The sequence below is a fragment of the Lissotriton helveticus genome, chromosome 8, assembly GCF_964261635.1.
Source record: "Lissotriton helveticus chromosome 8, aLisHel1.1, whole genome shotgun sequence".
NCBI classification, from domain to species: domain Eukaryota; kingdom Metazoa; phylum Chordata; class Amphibia; order Caudata; family Salamandridae; genus Lissotriton; species Lissotriton helveticus.
Genome location: NC_136069.1, coordinates 486,428,240 through 486,449,057, shown reverse-complemented (window position 1 = coordinate 486,449,057; position 20,818 = coordinate 486,428,240).

Sequence of the window (20,818 nt, the reverse complement as noted above, 5' to 3'; positions counted from 1 at the left end):
TATTTGTGGAGCGAGCTCTGTTGGCCTCCCATCCTAGGCCCCCCGCATACACCCAAACAGACAGTTAAAAACATGGGTGCATGGATGGATGTGGCACTAACCTTCCAGCCTCAAACTAAGGCGGTAGCAGGAGTCTGTTTTGGGCTCCTCCGCAGTCTCCAACCCTTGCTAGTTTTTTTTATGCTAATACCCGTCAGGTCATTATCCAGGCCACTGTATTATCTAGGTTGGATTATGCTAGCTTTAGGGGCTAATAGAGTAGAGATACAGCGCCCTCAAAGGAAGCCGAACGTGGCTATCCGGCTACTTTTCGGTCAACCCGGGACCTGTACCACCTCAGAGTTAATCGGCAGACTTCATTGGCTCCTAATGGAGAAACAAATCCATTTTAAAACTCTGTGTATCTCCCATAGAATGTTGAATGCCCACTCCCCTGATATCCTAGCGGATATCCTCTTACCCTACACCCCCACTCACATTCTGCATTTGTTAAATCAGCACCTGGCGTCTGTCCCGCGGGTTAAGAGATCCAGGGCGGGAGGCGTTCCTTTCGAGCTCTTACCCCCAAACTCTGGAACTCCCTCCGGGTGAGCATCAGAAGCATTCAAAACCATGTTGCATTCCGTAAGGCCATAAAGAAAAACGATCTGTTCCCTAAATGATCTTCTGCTGCACCGGTTTGGCCCTGCCACCCTGTATGTCTTTGACTAGCGCTGGGACGCCCCTTGGCTAGTGCAGCCATACGCTCTATGAATATTATAACATAACACATTATGACATAACATATCCTGGGTCATATGACTGTGAATGGCTCTCCAGTGGTAGGCTGTGTATTCCTTCCAGACATGGGGACAAAAGGGCCTTGGGTATGGGTTAGGGTCCTCCTCTCCTCAGCATGAGGTATTGTGAATTGTACCCATTCTTCCTGAACTTCAAAGGGTAGCCAGAGTACTATGCCCAACCCCTTCCTCACTTCTGGGGCTGCCTGCTCTACCATTAACAAATGCAGCGCACACTTAGGCCTGCCTACCCTTTATTATCCTAGACAGGTTGGAGCAAAACCCAAGAAAGCGGGAAAGCTAGACAATGGGGCACCCCCAGTCACATGCTGGCACTGGGTATAACAATAGCACCCACAGTACCATCAGATCACTCCTGGATCTGTGAAAGATTCAGAAGGACTGCCCTGCTGTTTGAGGAACAAAATCGGGGCCTGCTTTCCTTGAACCCAGGCTCCCCAGAAGTGATACCAAGGGTTGGTTGGCTGACCTGTTTGAGCCACAGGACTCAGCAAGATTCCAGAGGCCTCCATGTAACTGCTCAGCTGACCATCACCACCTTGATCTAAGTCCTGCTGCTTGCCTCTGCTGGAGTGAGTCAGATCCCAAGAATTGCCCTTTCAGGTCCTTGGCCATTGCATTCCTGGCATCAGAGTGCCTCATAACAGAACTTCATGAAAAAATCCAGATGTTTTGGTGCCCTGCAACCACGAGTGCCAAGAAATGACCGTCCACAATGCTCCTTAATGCGGAATTCAAGTGACAATCTGCTGTCCACTACGACCGTCCATGTCAGGAATGACTACCCCATGTCCTGCCATTGCGAAACTCCAGCAAACAGTGGCCGCCCGTGTCGACCACTAATGCAAAGCTCCAGCGGCAACCTGCTGCTTGCTCTGGCAACTGACTTCTCCACATCCCCACTGATAATCCCCACATGGACTTGGACTGTGAGAAGGTAAACTCTTCAACAAATCGAACCTAACCTCTATATCCAACACGCACTTTATTGCAGTCACCCTGAATTTGTGAATTTGACCCAGTCCAACTTGACCAGATGCTCACTAAGAGCGCTTTGTGCTTTTTGACACTATTTTCACCTATAAAGTTAAAAATGTGAAGCTCTAGTTCTACAGAAAGGATTTTTGTTGTTTTGGTGTCTTTTTATTTATTAGATTTGACTCTATTGTTCTAAATTGGCTTGGGATATTTCTTATGTTGTGTATTCACTTTATTACTCTTTGAGTGCTGCATAAATAGTTTGCTCATTGCCTCTAAGTTAAGACTGACTGTTTTAGCGTCAAGCTACCAGGGTGTTAAGCACAGGTTTAATTAGTGACCTTTGTGGTTCACCCTGACAATCAGTGTGTTTATTATTTGAGTGGGACTTCCACTCATCTCCGCTAACAACCACATTTCTTACAGGACAGTATTGCCTTGATTACATGTTAACTATAGTTAGGTGTGGCTACACCAGGTGGCTGGAAAAATACTTTACAACCAGTATCTCCACACCTGACTATTCATATTGCCAGTCAAACCCCATAGACCGAGGTATACCTGTGAGGACCCAGATTTACCAGGTGGAATTCTACACAGAATTTCCAATTGAATAGAGTTTAATGCTGGCATCTACCTAAGTGAAGGATTTGTTAGTGTAACTAAATCTGTAATTAAATACTGACTAAATGCTAACTTATCCATGATGGTGTTGTTGTGAGATCTATATCGTTTTATATGAAGTAACGTATTCTTCTTCGTCTATTTGTAAATCTATACTTGCCTATGTTTACAATGGCAGTAACCGGACCAAAGTCTGATCTCTTATTCTTCCAGGACGACATTCTCATTTATGGCAAGGACGTTTGTGAGCATGATATGATTTTGAGGGGAGTATTAATAAGACTGCAGGAAAAGGGCTTACAGTGAAGAGACAAAAGTACAGGATAGGCGTTATGTCAGTTACTTACTTGGGACATGTAAGCATTCAACCAAAGGTAGAGTTGGTTGATACCAGTAAGCGAGCCCCCACTCCTACATATAAAGAGCAAGTGAGGTCCCTTCTCGGACTAGTTGAATTTTACTCTAAATTCATTAAGGTTTTTGCTAGTGTGGTTGAGCCCATAAGAACCTTGATAAAAAAGGGTGTTCATTTTGTGTAGTCACCAGAGTGCAAGATTGCTTTCCAAACAGTGAAGTCGGAGATTAGCATGATTCCCACCATAGGATTTTTCAACACCAGGAAGAAAACCATTCTAACCCCTGATTCTAGCTTGAGGGGATTGGGGAAGTATTGTCTGAGATAGACAATGGTGAAGAAAAAGTGGTGGCATTTGCCTCCAGGGCCCTTAAGGAAGCTGAGGGGCTTTACTTGTGTATTGAAAGGGAAGCTTTAGCTAAAGCCTGAGCTGAGAAGCACTCCAAATTTTATTTATGGGGTATTCCCTTTCTAGTTAGGATGGCCCATTGGCCTTTGGTCCAAGTATTCTTCTGCAACCATGGCAAGAGGATGACTCCAAGACTCAAGCCCTGGAGCGAAGGGTTAGAGGAATTTTAATTTCAGGCACAATAGCTATCAAACAAGATGGCTGACTGTTTGTCAAGGGTACCGGTGGTAGGTGCTGATGACTGTAGTGGGGAAGAGGTAAATTGTGTCAGTGGAGTAAGAGAACCCACCACTTCAAGAAAGGAAAACAGGCCGCTGCTGGTCAACTCAAAAGGCATTCTGATAGACCTAAAAACTCCCTCAATGGCATCACAATGGAGGTGAGATGCCTCGAGTCTTGGTGCAAAGGCACCTGATGGTAGGCTGATGAGTGATCCAGAACATGAATTTGCCCCGATAGAGCATACTTAGGGATTCTGAGATGTTAGGGATTGGTTGGCAAAAATCCACGTGTTTAGGTCTCTCAAGTCTACACATATTCTAATGGACTACCCTCCATCTTTGAGTGCTAAAACCATTGGTGCCAACCACTAATATGATTCAATCTTCTGAATAATCCTAGAAGATAACAACTTGTTCAATTCATCCCTCAAATGTTCCAAAATAAGGTGAGGAACTTTGCGTCCCTTATGCACACAGGGCTTGTTTCCGTTTTTAAATACAATACGATGCTCAAAGTCTATGAGCAATCCAAGCTCTTCCATGAACACTTCAGGAAACTCATCATAAAAACTTGCTCCACTGCCACATTCAACCAGCATCACTTGAGCTTCTGCATTGGGACTCAATATAATCCCCATATCTCTGTGGTGCCTCCAGCGGAGGAGGTTGTTATCCCTCTTGGCCACGTAAATCTTACCAATGGTTTCCCTGCCTTTGAACTGAATCTTCTTTATGATGTGCCCCAGGACTTCAATGTGAGAGCCAACATAACTGACTAGGTTGATATCTGGTGGGAGCAGCTTCTCCTTAGGAAAGTTTTTATAGCAAAGCTCATTGCCAATCATGGTGAATGAAGAGCTCAAATCTGCTAATACTACAAAGCTCTCTCCACCAATATCAATTTCACATTTGGGCAATACTTCCATGTCCTTCGCCTACACCCTTCTGGCCACTCTTCACATTCAAAACCACCATATGTATGGCTTCACATTATCTAAACTTTCAACCATGCGTACTCCCTTAGAGGACTTGCAGACCTTTGCAAAATGTCCTTTAAGACCACACTTCTGACAGAATTGATTTTTTGCATAAAATTTCGACATAAGACTGAAACTACCACATCTAAAGCATTTAGATTTACTGCCATCAAATGGGGCTTTGAACTTAGTCTTAGCAATAATCTTAAAAACATTGACATCTGTATCCTGCAGTGTCTCCATATCAAAACGTTCATGTACACTGCTTTGCACAGCAGTATCCTGTGTCACTGTGTGACTTCTTATCTCCTTCACCCATTCGGATGCATTTTCAACACCCTCTACAATGACTATCGCTTTCTTAAGTGATGGGTTTCTTGCCAAGAGTTTTTCCTGCACTCTAATGCTGTTAGTGCATCTCACTAATTGGTCCCTTATAATGGAATCTGTGGGTTCTCCAAGTGCGCAACAGTACTTTTAAGGAGGCTATATTATTACATACTTTCTTGTTTGGCTCCTGAGCTCTGATAAAGTATCTGTGTCTTTCTAATACTAGATGTATACGAGTCCCAAAGTATTGTTCAAGCATCTTTCGTGACATCACAAATACATCAAAGGGTTCTCCAGCTCCCTCACCTAAGGGCAACTCGTCAATGCTTTCCTAAATATTCTGGCCCTTGATCCCAAGGTTGTGTAAAAGAATAGCTTGCTTCCTGTTCTCAGAAAATTTCTCCCCGCCGATGGCTGCCAGATATGAATCAAATCATTTCCTCCAACATTTCCATGATAGCACTAGTTCACCCTTGTCAGATAGGAAGGCTGGGGGCTGGGACATGTTGGTGACTGTCATGGTAACCGGCAGCAAAAATGTCTTAGCACAAGAATACAAATCTCACAATTTTCTTCCACTTTTGAATTTAAGGGTCATTTTCAATCAGTAAATAATAACATTTGGAGCCAGAAAGCCAGCATAAGATAATGGGGAGAGGGGTTGGCCAAACGGCCAAGGCGCTCGACCTCGGACCTGGGGATCTGGGTTTGAGTCTCGGTAACGACGCCAAAAAACCCCTGTGATTCTGGGCAAATCACTTAATCTCCCCGTGCCTAAAATGAAAGTGTGTCCTCTGTAACGTAACTGGTGCTATGTAAAGCGCTCTGATAACTGATTCGGTTCGGTTCTAGTTCGCGCTACATAAAACTCTGCAAAAAAAAATAATAATAATAATAATATAAATATAAGATGTACTGCTCCAATGCCAGTTCACCTGCATAAGCTCCAATAAAAACTGCCTGTTAGAAATACCATGGTCTGCACAAACTAAAAACACTTTTATGAAAGCACGATTTGGGAATTTACCAGGCTTAAAACATGTAGTGCCCTGGTTGAGACCATCTAAGCCGACTATGTGCAGACTATGCAACATGTGGGACGAAAGTATTTTACATTTTGTTTGTATATGTGCAGTAATGATGGAGGAAATAAAACGATATTTGAAAAACTGCTTCATTGACAGAGGTGTTCGAACCTGCAGACATGCCGTGGTAGTTTGTTTTAGACCAACGAATATTAAAATGAACGCCAATTTAAAAAAAAATGTAATACTTGTAAAAAAGAAGTTAGATACTTGTGAGTTGAGCATAGGAAATCTAGAAGCCTGAAGGTAAAAAAAAATGTTACGGGCAGACATTTAGGACTATTTTATGATATTATACATGAATTACGAAATATCACTGTTGAGATTTATATTAACTTCTGGAAAGTGGACGGTCCGATGTAACGTCTAGAAACTATGTTATTTGGGAAAACCTATTCTAGACTGTTAGAAATTTTTAAATGTATTGGTCTGTATTTTAAATTGGTGTACTTTCTTTTATGAATGCAGTAATTGTACAATTTGTGTTAATCATGCGAATACAATTTACCCTTACCCAGTTGCAGAAGCGTAAAAACAACTATGCTATGGTTGCTGATTCAATAATGACAGTGCAACCAACAAAGGCCTAAGTTGCACATAGTTGCTGTTGGTTGCGTCCCTGCACTTTCATACGCAAAATGCCATAATACAAGATAGCGTCTTCATTTTGACGCAATGATGTCACTCAGGTCACGCCCATGTCTTGGGAGGTGATGCAGGTGACGCTGGGGTGATGCTCAGCTGGGTATTTCATCACTGCTCTTAGCAAAGTTCCAAGGATTTTGATTACACTGGATGCCGCTCTCCATTCGTGGCCACGCGCACACAGGTGACAGCTCTCTATGGCTCGCTCCACAACTCGCAATTTCCACACTTGAGCTAGCGATTCTCAACATCCTCTAAACGGTGAGAAATCTTCATATCACTCTCCGCAGTGTCCGCAACAATCAAAAAGTTAGCGTTTCAACTGCAATTTCGCTGCATTCATCCTCACTGCCGCTTGAAGTAATTAATTAATGCACCAACATTCCTGGGATCCCAAATATCCACAAAGGGGAGTTGGTGGTGTAGCTGGTCCCCAATCCAGCATCACTCATCGCCAGTGTTAAAACGCTGAGCAAAGTAGTTATACAGAGTCAGTTTATTGCCGATATGAGCACTACTAATAGTGCAGTCTACCAATACAGCCTCCAGTCGCCATCTGATATCCAGTAGAACCTCAGTACCATGGAGACTTCAAACCTTCCTGGCATGAGCTGCTGACACACATTTAAAGGAGCTGTGCACAACTATGACATAAACGATTATATCCTTCAAGCTGGTGCTCTTTAGAATAGTTAACCTGTTAATGTTTGTTAAACCTCCACCACTGGTCTTGTAAGAAACATTTGAAGGCCTCAATCTGCCCTGGGTTCATTCTTTGATTTTCTCTTCAGTGCATGGTTACCCTTCGTAAGACTTGGAGCAATACAGCAATGCTTTCGGAAATAACATTTGGAACTGGATTACCATGAAAAAAAGTAAATGTGAAGAAAGTAGTAAGGTGGTACATTTTGTTAAAATGTTTATGCCCATGAAAGAAATAACCAGAAATCTAAGGCCTAGATGTAGGTAATAGCAAATTACCGAATGGTAAATACCGAATTTTACCGATTCGGTATTCACTATTCGGTAATTGCTATGTAGGTAAACAATTCGGTAAAAATACCGAATCGGTATAATTCGGTATTTATCGATTCTGTAATTACAGAATCGGTATTTGTCATTGATTCCTATGGGCCTTGAAGCCCATAGGATTCAATGGCAGATACCGATTCGGTAATTACCGAATCGGTAAAAATACCGAATTTACAAGGGGGTCAGGGTGTCACTTTGACACCCTGTTGCACCCCTGTTTCGGGCTTGTGTGCCATGTGACACACATACATGCCCTTAGGGCATGTCTGTGTGCCACATGGCACAGGTGTACATGCACAGATGTGCATGTACACTGGAATTTGTTATTTACCATGCAGTAGTATTCCATGGTAAATAACGATTCGGTAAGGGCCTGTGGCACTGATTACAGTGCCACCTTCATATAGATTTACAGAATCGGTAAATTTACCAATTCGGTATTTTACCGACTCTGTAAATTTACAGAATCGGTAAATTTACAGATTCTGTGAATCTAAGGCCCCCTACATTTCAAAACCCAAATACCGGTCGGTAACGGCCGAAATCCGCCGTTACCGACCGGTAAAGGCCTTCCTACATCTGGCCCTTAGTTCCAAAAAAACTATTGTTGAGGATGCCTGCAGTGGGCCTGAGTGACGGTTCTTGTGGTGCATGACAATGAAATACTAGACACCAATCTGCACATTGGAGAAATGTATATTGGAGTCGCAGCCTCAATTCAGGAAGGCCCTCAAGACCTGACTATTTGACTGAACTGCAGAACTTCCTATCCCTCAGGGCCATGAGACCCCCATGGGTGATTAGCCAAACTATACACGAACCTTGATTGATTGAGTCAAGGTGATCATTACAGGTGTCGAGAACTTCAGCTGTCATTTTTGCTCTTATTTGGCCAACATTACGATATTTGGTTTGGCTGCTCAGTGTTATGTGAATGCACTCAATGCTGAATATGTTTCTGACCCAGCAGCTGCTAGAGGTTATTATTCTCTGTGTGCTGTGTAGAGGGAAAATAAAGATTGACTGACAGTGATTTTTATCAAATATCAAAGAGGTATGTATTTATCAAAGATAAATACCGGACTAACCTACAATTGTTTGTGTTGTTGGACTAACAGATAAAAGATACGAAAGACAAAACACATTCTCATTTTATTCTCAAGACAGTCAAGATTTGCACTAAACCTGAGTGTTGTTAAGAAACCCATGCATTCAATTGGTGGCTTGTTTTTTGCTTTTTTCGTGCTCTGAGGGAATTTACAGCCTATCTTTTGACAAGGAATGCCCTAAAGCTGCATATTACCAGGGGTAGTAAATCTCAAAAATGCAACAGTGATTGCATACTTACCCATCTTGCAACAGCTAATGTGAAAAGAAAACATTGATTAAACGATTTTGTAAAACAATGCAATACACGACATAAAATATAATGCACCAATTGAAGGGATTATATTATCATGTTTAATTCTTTAAAAAAAGCTAAACGTGCTTAAGTGATCACACATGGGTGGTGGCCTTTGAATCACACTACCGTGTGTATATAGAAAGAAGGGGCTAACGCATCATACATATTCAGTGGTAATGGCACACGATTAGTTTTTAGCTAGACATTGCATTAACATCTATTTGTGTTGATCCAATAATAGTAGCAGACAATGTTTTTGATCTGTGTTTCTTGTAGGGCCGTCATCAAAACAATAGATTGAGTAAATTGGAGTGCTGCAAGACATCATTATATGGGAAATTCACAATTAAAATTATTGGAAAAGAAAAAGAAAGTGGTTGTTGTACTTACAATGTGGCTGGAAAGGTCCAAAAGAGGCTGAAAATAGAAAGGAATTCAGAGGGTGTTTTCTACACCAGGAAAACTAAAATAACTAAAAAGAGATGACTCAGTCACTGCTCTGTTAAAAATACCCATTGTACAAAATGTGAAAAATTATTACTGCTTGTACTGATTAAAAATGATATGGTGAATCAGTCAGGAGAATTGGATGGAACATTATTTAACTAGGACATAACCAGTAAGGGAGATTGTCAACTCCTGTCAAAAAGATGCATGTTGCGAAACTATCCTGGAAGGACTGATGGTCAACTTGAAACCCCTCAGGCAGGAATGGCACAAGGATTGTTACAAGTGACTAGTGTAATTTGATCAAGAGAAAAAGCACAAAATAGTTGGAGACTGGCCTGAATCCAGTTTAAACATATATGAAAATTAAATTAGCGTGTACTGCAAAATATTACCATAGGGGTCAGAACAATTAATATGGAAACAGGTCTATTTGGGAGCGTTATTAAATTAATGGACTCAAACTCACAAATTAAAATCAGAATAGTGGACAATTTGGAGTATCATTTCGAAAAAGAGGCTATAATCAATATTACCTACTGAAAACTATAAAAAGAAGGATTTATTAAGGGAATATGAAAAAAACAGCTATGCAATTAATACTCAGAGATAATTTCAGAACCATATTGTAAACAAGCAAATTGGTATAACTACATAATGTAGAATGCTATTAGATGTTGTTAGAGTTTAATCTATGTAAGAGTAATCATATTCTGTTCCTCCATAAAGTTCAAGCCCTTTGTATAGTATTGCATCTAATAATCCATGTGCACTTAGTCCTGTTGAGTAGTAGTTGTACTAATTGTAGATTACCCCTATCATCTCAATGACTGGCCATGAGATTTAATTCTTAGAGTGGTTCCTTTCTACAAAGTGGGTGACTAGTATTGCTTTCATAGTATTGCATCTAAGTCTGCTGCAATTAAGGCAGTTTTTTTTTACTTTTCAGCTGGCTTCCCCAATTCCCCTAACCTGAAAGCCCCATAGAAAGCCAGCATAAATGCTGCCCTGAAAAGGCTAGGCTTCTCGGTCGACCTACAGACCATACCCAGGACACTCAGGACTGCCACCAATTTGCTCATTCCAGTGGTGCACCTGGCATCTAGATTGGTCCCCAGTAAATGCTGCCATCCCAGCAAAGCCTTCTGCACTATGAATGATCTGGTTATGTCCTAGTGGCCACGTATTTTTGAAAAGAAAGAAATTACCACCATGTGGCGTCAAGCGCAAGCTGCAGAGCGTTCCTGATCCTTTAGGGCTCCCAAAAATGACAGGACAGAGGAAGTTTCGGGCCGCTCCCTCTCCCACCCGTTCCCCAGGAAACTACAGTACACACTGAATGGCATTTCATAAGCCTGCCTCATCCTGGGTTCTAACCTGGATGCCAACAGGTCCGGTATGCTTGGGCACCAAGATGCCACAAATGGTCCTGAAAAGGCACCGGGCTTCCACTGCTTCTGGGTGGTGGGACCTGAAAACCTGCACCTTGAAATGAGATTGAGTGTCTGCAGCATTATGCAGCACCCCTTGGACATGCTTGGCCCTAAACAATACATTAAATACGTTTCAAGCATTGCAGCACAATCTCCTTCAACAATCTCAGTATCATCCTACATTTGGCAGCCTACTGGGCAATGCACTCAACCACTGTCATGTTATCAGAACAAAATATGACTGACTGGCTGCATCGCTGGCCCGGCCGAATGGACAACGCCGCCAGGATCGCAAAGACCTCTAGGAAACCTCTGTTGGTAACCAGCCCTAACTCCACCCAGGAAGCAGGCCAGCAATGCGCACACCAGGCAGAGCCCAGGATAGCACCAAAACCCTCGCTGACAGCCACAACCGTGGAAAGGACTATCTCCTCACTGGTCCTGGCAGGGCTGGTCAACACCACTGTGCAGTTGAAGTCTACCAGGAATGCCAGCCAAATATGCATGTCATGTCGCACCTTGCTTGACAATATGGTATGGTAGTGCTTCTCCCTTAGGCCGTACATCCCCAGCGCAATGGATCGCGAGAATGGGCATTGCATGGGGATGATCCTTAATGTGAAATTGAGCTGCCCAACAGTCTTCCTCAACTGATACGATGTGACTTTTTTAATTCAAGCATTCCTGTAAAGCATGGGAGAAGGTGTAAACATTTCCCTGGGGGATCCGTGACACACCAGTATCTGAGTCCAATTCAATACCCAGAAACTCTATGATCGTTGACATCCCCACAGTCTTGCCTCATGTTCATCTCTGCTTCCACTTTATCCTGCATATGATTTGGAACTTTCCTATGCACTTGTGCGACAGTTTTCACCTTTTGGCTGATATGTAGAGTAATGGTTTAATCCTTCAGTTAACCCAGACTCTCAGTCAAAGCAGGAAACTCTGTTAGTGTAGGGTGTACTATTGTTACATTAAATGTCATAGCTAGTAGTCCCAACAGTTAAGCAGTAACACTGCTCAGTAACCAAGGACCAGAAGCTACTCTTTTTAGAACATGTACTTCCTCTTTCAGAGGTATATTTCCATAGGACATTTGGCTACCTGCGGAAATACATTGACATTTGATGAAACCAGTGGTAGCTTGTCCTGCATTTTATCATATTCAATTACGCACATGGTGTTACATGTTGCTCTGCTAAATAGAACAAAAGGAACTTTTTGAGATCCCACTATATGCCAAGAGATGCAGTTTTTCAAATGTTTTCTTTCTTAAGCAAATTAATTTGCTAATTTTTACTTTCTTCAGTCATCATGTACAATTGTTCCTAATCAAGTTGGTCCCTGGTTGGTCATTGGATTGTCTGTTGTCCCTGAACTCTCTGGAGTCTGTAAAGAAGGTGTCTGGGAAGGTTATGGTCATTCACTTTCTTCTAAAGATGAGTGCAGCCTGGTCAGGTAGTCATCAAATGAAGTTCTGGAGAAGCCGTTAACTTTTGGTTGGACAGCTCTGAGCGAAAGAAATTACAATTTAATTCCCAAGGAAGGTTCCTCGCTGGTCAAACACTATTGGTGCCTACGCCTGAGAAGGTGTCAACCTTTAGACTTAGAAATCTTTTTTGGGACATCAGAATCCTCACTGTGGGGCAAACCAGCAAGTTGAATCTGACCAACAGTGAGGCTGCGGCTCAGTGGGAGTCTTCTGGTAGCCTCTGGTTCTTTTGCCAAAAAATTATTGAAAAAGTTTCTGAATCTCAGCTTTTAGGGTTAAGTAGGAGGAGTGCACTCTGACACTTCTTCAAGGGTTCCAGGGGACCTTAGGGGCACCACTTGGTGGTCAGGACCTACTCTATTAGAATCTACCAGCAGGTCTACAGCACGTCTAGTTTGTACTGTTCAGCTGGGCTCCTCAGGAAGGTGGGCTCCTTGGAGTTTTTGTCCCCCGGCAGCTTAATAGAAAGCTAATCAGGTAGCCCCTTGAACTCCACGCTTCTGTTCTGGTGTCAAGTGGGGGAAGGTCCAGCCCTTGGAGTTTCTCTCCACAGGTTACACAGTAGGCACAGTCCACTTTCTGAAATCCAAAAGGGAATAAGCAGGTGCAGTGTTCCGAAGAAGTTAACCTGGGGTGCCACTTTTATACTTGGCATTAGTTTGTAGGTAGAAGAAACTCCCTATCCAATAAGTACAAATTTCCCTGGGGCAACCCTATCCACTTTACCATAATTTCTAGGGGGTGGCCCTAAACTACCCCACAGTGACCTGCTCTGCCAAAAAACAACATGGCAGAAGTTTTCTTCCCTTGGTCAGAGCTCCAGGCACACCCATGAGTTGTCACTAGGAAAATGAGGATCCCACTCACCCGCAGGAAACCTATTCTGGGACAGGTTTCCCGCTCAGTGGGATTAGCACAACTGTCCTGGTTGGACTGGCCATACCAAGTATCAGGTTTTTCCACTTAATGCTGGGAGGTGGGGGGCTGTTATTAGTGGGGGCCGGTTTTGTAGCAGTGAAGCAATTCTGGCAGCACTGCAAAGTTTCTTGTACATCCAGCAGTTTTTTGGCAATAAGAAAAGTGTCAAGATAACTGGTGATTAATGTACCTGCTGCAGGGAGAAGGGAACGTTGTCTAGTGGCCATTTTGGCTCATGTAAGGTAGGGCAGTATATTAATATGTCTGCTACAAAGCATGTATATGATAGATATCAGTATTGTTTGTGCATAGCTCAGTGGGTACTGCTTTTGTCACAGAGATTCTTTTGTTACTGTGCAGTTCATAAGTGACATTTGCAATCTAGCACAGTGAGCTATCATCTACCACCAAACAACTGCATGCAAACTCATGGTACAGGTTAGAAAGTTATTTTTGTCTTTATCCTAATGTTGCTAAGAAAGGTTTGCTTGGGTCAAAATAAATTCTTATTATTAAAGTCAACCCTAACCATTGTATCATGCTCTGAATCCTGAATTTTTGCATCTCCAGACCGAGCACTACCAGTATGGATGGCATGTGAATCCTACATCTTGTAGTCCCCTTTCCCTTATGTAACATTATATATACACTGATTTACACATGTATGATTAATTGTCACTGTATGTGTGTGTGTGTGTAATGTAAAGTGCTCCAGCACCCTACACTGGCATGAGAGTTGCTATAAAACAAATGAAATAAATTTGAGAGTGGGGCTTTGGAGAGATGAGAGGAACTGTTGGAGGGTAATAGTGAAGGAATCATTGAAGAGCCTCAACAAAGATTGTTGAATCCTGGTGCACAGTAAGGTCATCATTTACTATGCTTTAAAAGCTAATACAATTGAATATATAATGACAAATGTGTTATAGAATCCATTATATTTTCACAAATTATTATTGAGGGAAAACCAGGGAGTACTTTGTGAAGCGCATTAATAGCACAGAAAACTCTGGTAAAGAGATCCTTAGGATAGTCAGCTCCTTCACCAAATCTTCTGTGATGGAGGATAATATACAGCCTTCCCCCTCTCTGTGCATGAAGCTATCAGACTTCTTTGAGGACAAAATACAGAAGGTATATGCCACATTTATGGCAGGGGATGAGATGGCTGAGCCACAGTCACAGCGAATCCTAAATACTAAGGGTACCCTTCAAATTTTTTCCCTATTTCCCAGCAGGAATCACTCGCTGAAATCATGAACTGCAAGTCTAGTTTGCCTGGGGATCCATGTTCCCTGAAGTTGTTCAGGACATTGGCTCATTTGATTAACCCTGTTTTAAATCACATTTGGAATACCTCACTTTCGACCAGCATTTTCCCTAATATTTGGGAACATGCTTTGTTACTGCCCCTATTAAAAAAAACGAACACTGACCCGACGGAGCTTAGCAACTACCGCCCAATCTCACTACTGCCAGCACCCTCGAAGATGCTGGAAAAACTGGGTCAACGCCCACTCGCCAATTTGATAGGTCATGACATCCTGCACGACACTCAGTCCGGTTTCTGGTCAGGATTCAGCACTGAGACTACAATGGCGGAGGTGGCGGATTCTCAAAGAATGACCATAGACGCAGGGCACCCAATCCACGTGTGCGACACAGGTGCACCCAATCCTACAGGACAGACTTAAACAGCTGAGCATACAGGGGTAGTACTCTCCTGGATCCAGTCTTACCTTAAAGACCGCTCTCAAATGGTTTTTCTCCAACCCCATCAGACAGAACGTAAGCCACTGTGGTGCGGAGTGCCTCAGGGCTCGGCCTTGAACCCATTGCTCTTTAACACCTATCTGGTGCCATTCTTCTTTTTCGTTGCTTCTTGGGAAGTGAAGGCAATCTCCTATGCGGATGACACCCAGCTGGTGTTCTCTTTCAAGGATCACTCTGCTGATTCTTTTGCTAGATTTAGGAGGTGTTCGACATTTCATGCTGGATGAATAATAACAGCTTAAAACTTAACGTGGTCAAGACGGAGGTCTTGTTCTTCGGCCAGACATCTCCTCCCCTGCCGGACTTTAGTGGCCAGTAGAAATGAGATTGGTACATTTACCGGCAAACATGCCGAAAAACATGAGCGTCAAATGGGGGGAAAGACCTCGCTTTCTCAGCCCAAGTCTGTCATATATCAGCCTCATGTTTTGGGAAGTTAAGAAGTTTGAGGAAATTCTTGCATCTGTTGCTGGAGCATTGTCGCGGGATCATAGTCTATGCTACTGTGACATCCCGCTGCACTACGCAAACTGTTTTTACCTTGGGCTGCCTGCCTATCTGATTAATAGATTACAGATGGTACAGAATGCAGCACTGAGAATAATTTGTCGATTCCCGGTCCGTCACCACATCTCTCTGCACATCAGACAACTTCACTGGCTATCTGTAGCTAAAAGGATAGAGTTTAAGTCCCTGACTCTGGCCTTTTGGACTTTGCAAGATGGTGGCCCAGGCTTTCTTAAGCGTAGACTCTACCTATACCAACAAGAACGTGCGCTTAGTTCTAACTCCCAGCACCTAATCTGTGTACCTCGTTTTGCTAAGTCCTGTATGGGAGGCAGTTCCTTCACTGTGGGGATGGCCAGGCTGTGGAACTCCCTGCCTTCCCATATGAGCCTGATCAAGTCCAAAGGTGATTTCAAAAGGACCTTGAAGACTTGGCTCTTCAGCCAATGCTAGTACATCAGTTGGAAATTCCCTCACCTGCTGTTGACCGCGAAGCGACCGGACACCTCTACTTGAGGTAAGTGGTGCGCTCTACAAATGCTATTATTATTAATATTATTATTAATCATAAAATACTGTGTGCCATTGTGTCTGAGAGAATTAGTGACAAAAGGGATTACAGACATTTTCTTTAGATTTACACAGACCTTATTTTCAAGAATTACCATTGAAAAGGAAGTTTCACTAAGTAGACCCCTGGTACATAATTGAATGGATATCTCGCTGGGAATGAGCTTTTATTTTATAAATGGTAGAATCAGACAGTTCATTTCAGCAGCATTGAAATGTGAAATAATGCTTCAAACAGGTTTGGGGGTTGGGAATTTTATCATGTTTGTTAGTTTCTTTTCTTACGTTTGTTTAAAGTTTTTTTCCCCTATGGATATATTGGGAATTAGATAAAATGTTGACAGAAAAATAGCGATATTGAGCAGAAGTACTTTCAGCAAAAGTATAATAGTATTGGCTCACAATTTATTTGGGAACTGAATATGTTATGATAACAACTTGAAAAATGAACTTAATTAAAAAAACTGGTGTTTACATTCTTCAGTTTTTCATTTTGTGCATAGAAACCATGAAAAAAATACTTTGTGTTTAAAACAAAAAGAACCTCTGTCCTTTTGTGCTACGTGCAACAAAGTACAAGAACTATGGGCCTTATTAGGAGTTTGGTGGTCCTCCTGCTGGCCTGCCACTGCCACAGTGACAAGAGGACGCCAAGCCCATAATGTGCCTGCCAACAGGATTACAATTGCAATCCATGGCAGTTGGCCAGAGCTGCGTTGGTCTCACGGCAGTGGGCTGTAGGCTCATAGGAGAGCCTAACATGCAGGCTTCTTCTGTGACAGTACCTGCAGCGTTCAAGCATGCCACACCATGTCATAATGGGGGTGCAATTACAGGGGGGCACAACATGTTCCCACATATACCCCTCAGGCCAAGATCAAGCTGGGGGCTCTGTTAGTTACCTCCCCGCCACCCTTTTTATGGCAGTAAAAAGGAAACTCGTAATATGCTCTGTGGTGCAGACAGCGGCACTGCCAGCATATTCAGTTGCATACTGCTGGCCAAGCTGGATCCTTGATTGAGGTGGAGCTGGTGGTCTTGTGGCAGTCCGACCACCACTCATAATACAGTGGTTGGGCCGCCACGAATACGGCTGTCCTGTTGACCCCAGTACTCATAATAAGGCCTTATATTTATTCTTGTTTACATTTTTGGAATAAATACGGGGCAGCGCCAGATTAAACCACTTCACTTAAATCAACCAAATAAGATGCAAGCTTTGTAGTGTAGCTGACATTCTTTTTGAACAACCAATCCTGCTCTCATAGACGGGGGAGTAGCCTGAAATAATAAATAATAAATACCCCACAACCAGAATGACTGTGAGCGAGCAAGCCTGTTGTTTCCTTATAAGGAATATCCTTTAATGTCTCCTATCATAACTCTTGTCTCTCTTATCTACTACCTCTCTCTAATCGCCTCTTTTTCCTCTCTCCTCCCTTTTCCTGTGCATTTCTTCTCCTTTTGTCTCTTTTCTCCTATTGAAAGTCTTTCCTTTCAGCTTTTGTCTTTCCTTTTCTCTCGCCTCACTTTGTCTCTTTACCTTCTCCCTTCTCCCTTCTCTCTTCCCTTGATCCTTTTGTCTCACCTTCACTTGTCTCCACCCTTCTCTGTCTCCGCCCTAGTCTCTCACCCCTCTCCCAATTCCCTTTGGGGAGAGCCCACTCTTTTCTCCCCTCAGCCCATTTGTCCTTCAAATCTCTCATCCCTCATTTTGCCCGTCTTTCTTACTCACCTCCCATCTCTTCTGAACGGTTGATATAGTAATAATAAACTTGTCTTGGCCAGCGTATCACCAGTTTGGACCAAGACAATCATTAATTCGGATAAACACTAACGCTCATTTGTTTTCCCAATATGTACAAAAAAATTATGCAGTTAATAAAAAAGTAATATTGTAGACAAAAAACTGTATATTTGGTGTTTGTTAGAACTGGGTGTCTCTAGTTGGCTGAGGTAGGTACCTTAGGCCAAATAGGGACCCTTGGTTCTAAGTCAGGGAAAGGAAGGACACCTTCTCAGCTACTGGTAAAATATGCCCCCCACGCGGGTATGGTGTAAAACAAAGTGTAGTTCCACACTCCGGCCCCGGTACTGCCACTCCTCGGCAAGTACGGGCTGAAATACGGACTTCAGTGGACACTCAAGCTGCGAAAATGGGAAAGGCCAAGAGGTTCCTCTCCGAGCCCGCACCCCACCCCAGGCGTGACACACGTAGGCTCGCAAGCGTTAACTGGGGGGTGCGATCTCACTCTCCTCTCGACTTGGGCCTCTGATGCGACTTCATTGATTTTGGGCAGTGGAGCTCGGGCCCCCCCCACCAGCGGGGATGGTTGGAGGTCCCTCCTTGGCAAAGACATGCTCTTCTAGGGATGCCGGTCCGAGCCAATTGCAATGACGAAGGTCTCAGGCTGCAACAGGGCATATGTACACAACATCGCTGGGACTCACTTGAGCTCCAAGTGTGCACGGTCACAGGGCAATCATCACGAAGGTCTCATGCTGCACGAAGCACACGCACCCAGCGTCACTCAGACTCCCTTGCGTTCCGGATGCCAACAATCACAGGGCAATCCTCTCGAAGGTCTCAGGCTGTACAAAGCACACGCACACAGCGTCGCTGAGACTCACTTGGATTCCGGGTGCGCACGATCACAGGACGATCCTCACGAAGGTCTCAGGCTGCACAAAGCACACAAACACAGCGCTGCTGAGACTCACTTGGACTCCTGGTGCCCATGATCACAGGGCAATTCTTACGAGGGTCACAGGCTGCAAAAAGCAACCGCACACAGCATCGCTGAGACACACCTAGAAACATTTGTGTTCCTGAGTTTGTACAAGAGGGACCCAGCTCTCCTCGGGCCCTTGGGGATAAGTTACTTCAGGACACAGTGCACAGCAAAGTCCTTTCAAGCCGAGGGACACAGCACACAGCAAAGTCCCTTCAGCCTCTCCTTGGTTAAATAAGCAAACTGCAGGCCGCCCCAGAACACACAGCAAGTTTCAGTCCTTTCCTTCAGTCTCTTCAGCTGGTTCTTCCTTGGCAGAGGTTCCTCTTGACCATGAAATAGTTTCAATCCTTTACAGTCTTGATCAGTTCAGGGGTTTTAGCTCTCATACTTATACCCTTAAATGTCTTTGAAGTCTTTGTGTTCAGGGGGACACTGACCATTGTCCAAACCAGTTCTGGGTGTCTCCCTGCCAGTGACACCTTCTTCCTTTGATAGTGGGGGTCTGGATCCTTAATCACTCAGCAGGAGATGGAGCCATTGTTTTATGGCGGCAACCCAGGCCTCTTCACATCCAGGGGCTACTACTCCCTCCTACACTCCAGATGCAGGTCAGCCTGTTGCTGCCTCACCTCCTCCCCTGGGTCAAAACATCCCCCAGAGCCTATCACATTCAAATCCAGACAGGCACTCCACAACCAGCCAGAGACGCACAGAAATGTTAAAACACAAAAACCCAGCCACTTCTAAAAGAGTAGTTTCTAAACAAACAATGCAAAAAACCCCTTCACAAAAAGAGGTGTTATTAAATTGTGAGTTCGGGCACACTAAAGTTCACCTCTCCATCTTAAGCCTATTGGAAGATACGCTGGAAACGTATTACACAGCCTCCCCATTCTGTCCTATGGGCAAGATTGCCTTTCAACAGTGAAAATGAAATGGAGAGTATTTCACTGTCAGGACATGGTACACACCTTAGTACATGTCCTACCTGTCACATACACTGCACCCTGCCCAGGGGGGTACCTTGGCCCTACCATAAGGGTGTCTGATGTGCATAAAAAGGGGAGGGTAAGGCCTGGCAAGTGGGTGCCCTTGTCAGGAGAACAAGGCAGTTTAACAAACTGCATGCAGGTACTGCAGTGGCAGGCCTGAGTTTTCTCTTTAAGGCTACTTATGTGGGTGGCACAATTAGTGCTGCAGGCAGTTCGGGCTAGACCGTTCCCGTGAGGCACAGGGTCAGACTGATTTGCATATGGCCATGTCTGAACTGGGGTGGTGGAGTGAGATAAAGAACGATGATGGATTAAACCCAGATCAGTTGACTGGTGATGAGTGCCGGCAATGTTCAACACTCCGTCTATCATCCCATTTGGTTTTGCTTTTGTTCGCCCTAAGTTGGCTGGGTATGCCCAGACGTGTATCCCTTGCTCACTTTGCCACTGGATTCAAGCTAGCCTGGCTGATGACGGTTGATTAGCCAGAAACCGGTCCCAGGATACTTGTTTCCGGTCCAGGGAAGACATGACTTGGCAGTTCGGGCTGGAATGTTCCCATGAGGCAATGGGTCTGACTGATTTGCCTATGGTCATGTCTGAACTGGGGTGGTGGAATGAGCTAAAGAACGATGATGGATTAAACCCGGATCAGTTGACTGGGGGTGAGTACTTGCAATGTTCAACACTCCTTCCATCATCCCCTTTGGGTTTGCTTTGTTCGCCCTAATTTGGCAGGGTATGCCCAAACGTGGGTCCCTTGCTCGCTTTGCCACTGGGCTCAAGCTAGCCTGGCTGATGACGGCTGATTAGCCAGAAACTGTTCCCAGGGTGCCAGTTTCTGGACCAGGGAAGACATGGCTTGGAAGTTCGGTCTGGACTGTTCCCATGAGGCACATGGTCAGACTGATTTGCATATGTCCATGTCTGAACTGGGGTGGTGGAGTGAGCTAAAGAATGATGATGGATTAAACCCAGATCAGTTGACTGGGGGTGAGTACTTGCAATGTTCAACACTCCATCATCCCCTTTGGTTTTGCCCTACCATAGGGGTGTCTGATGTGCAAAAAGGGAAGGGTAAGGCCTG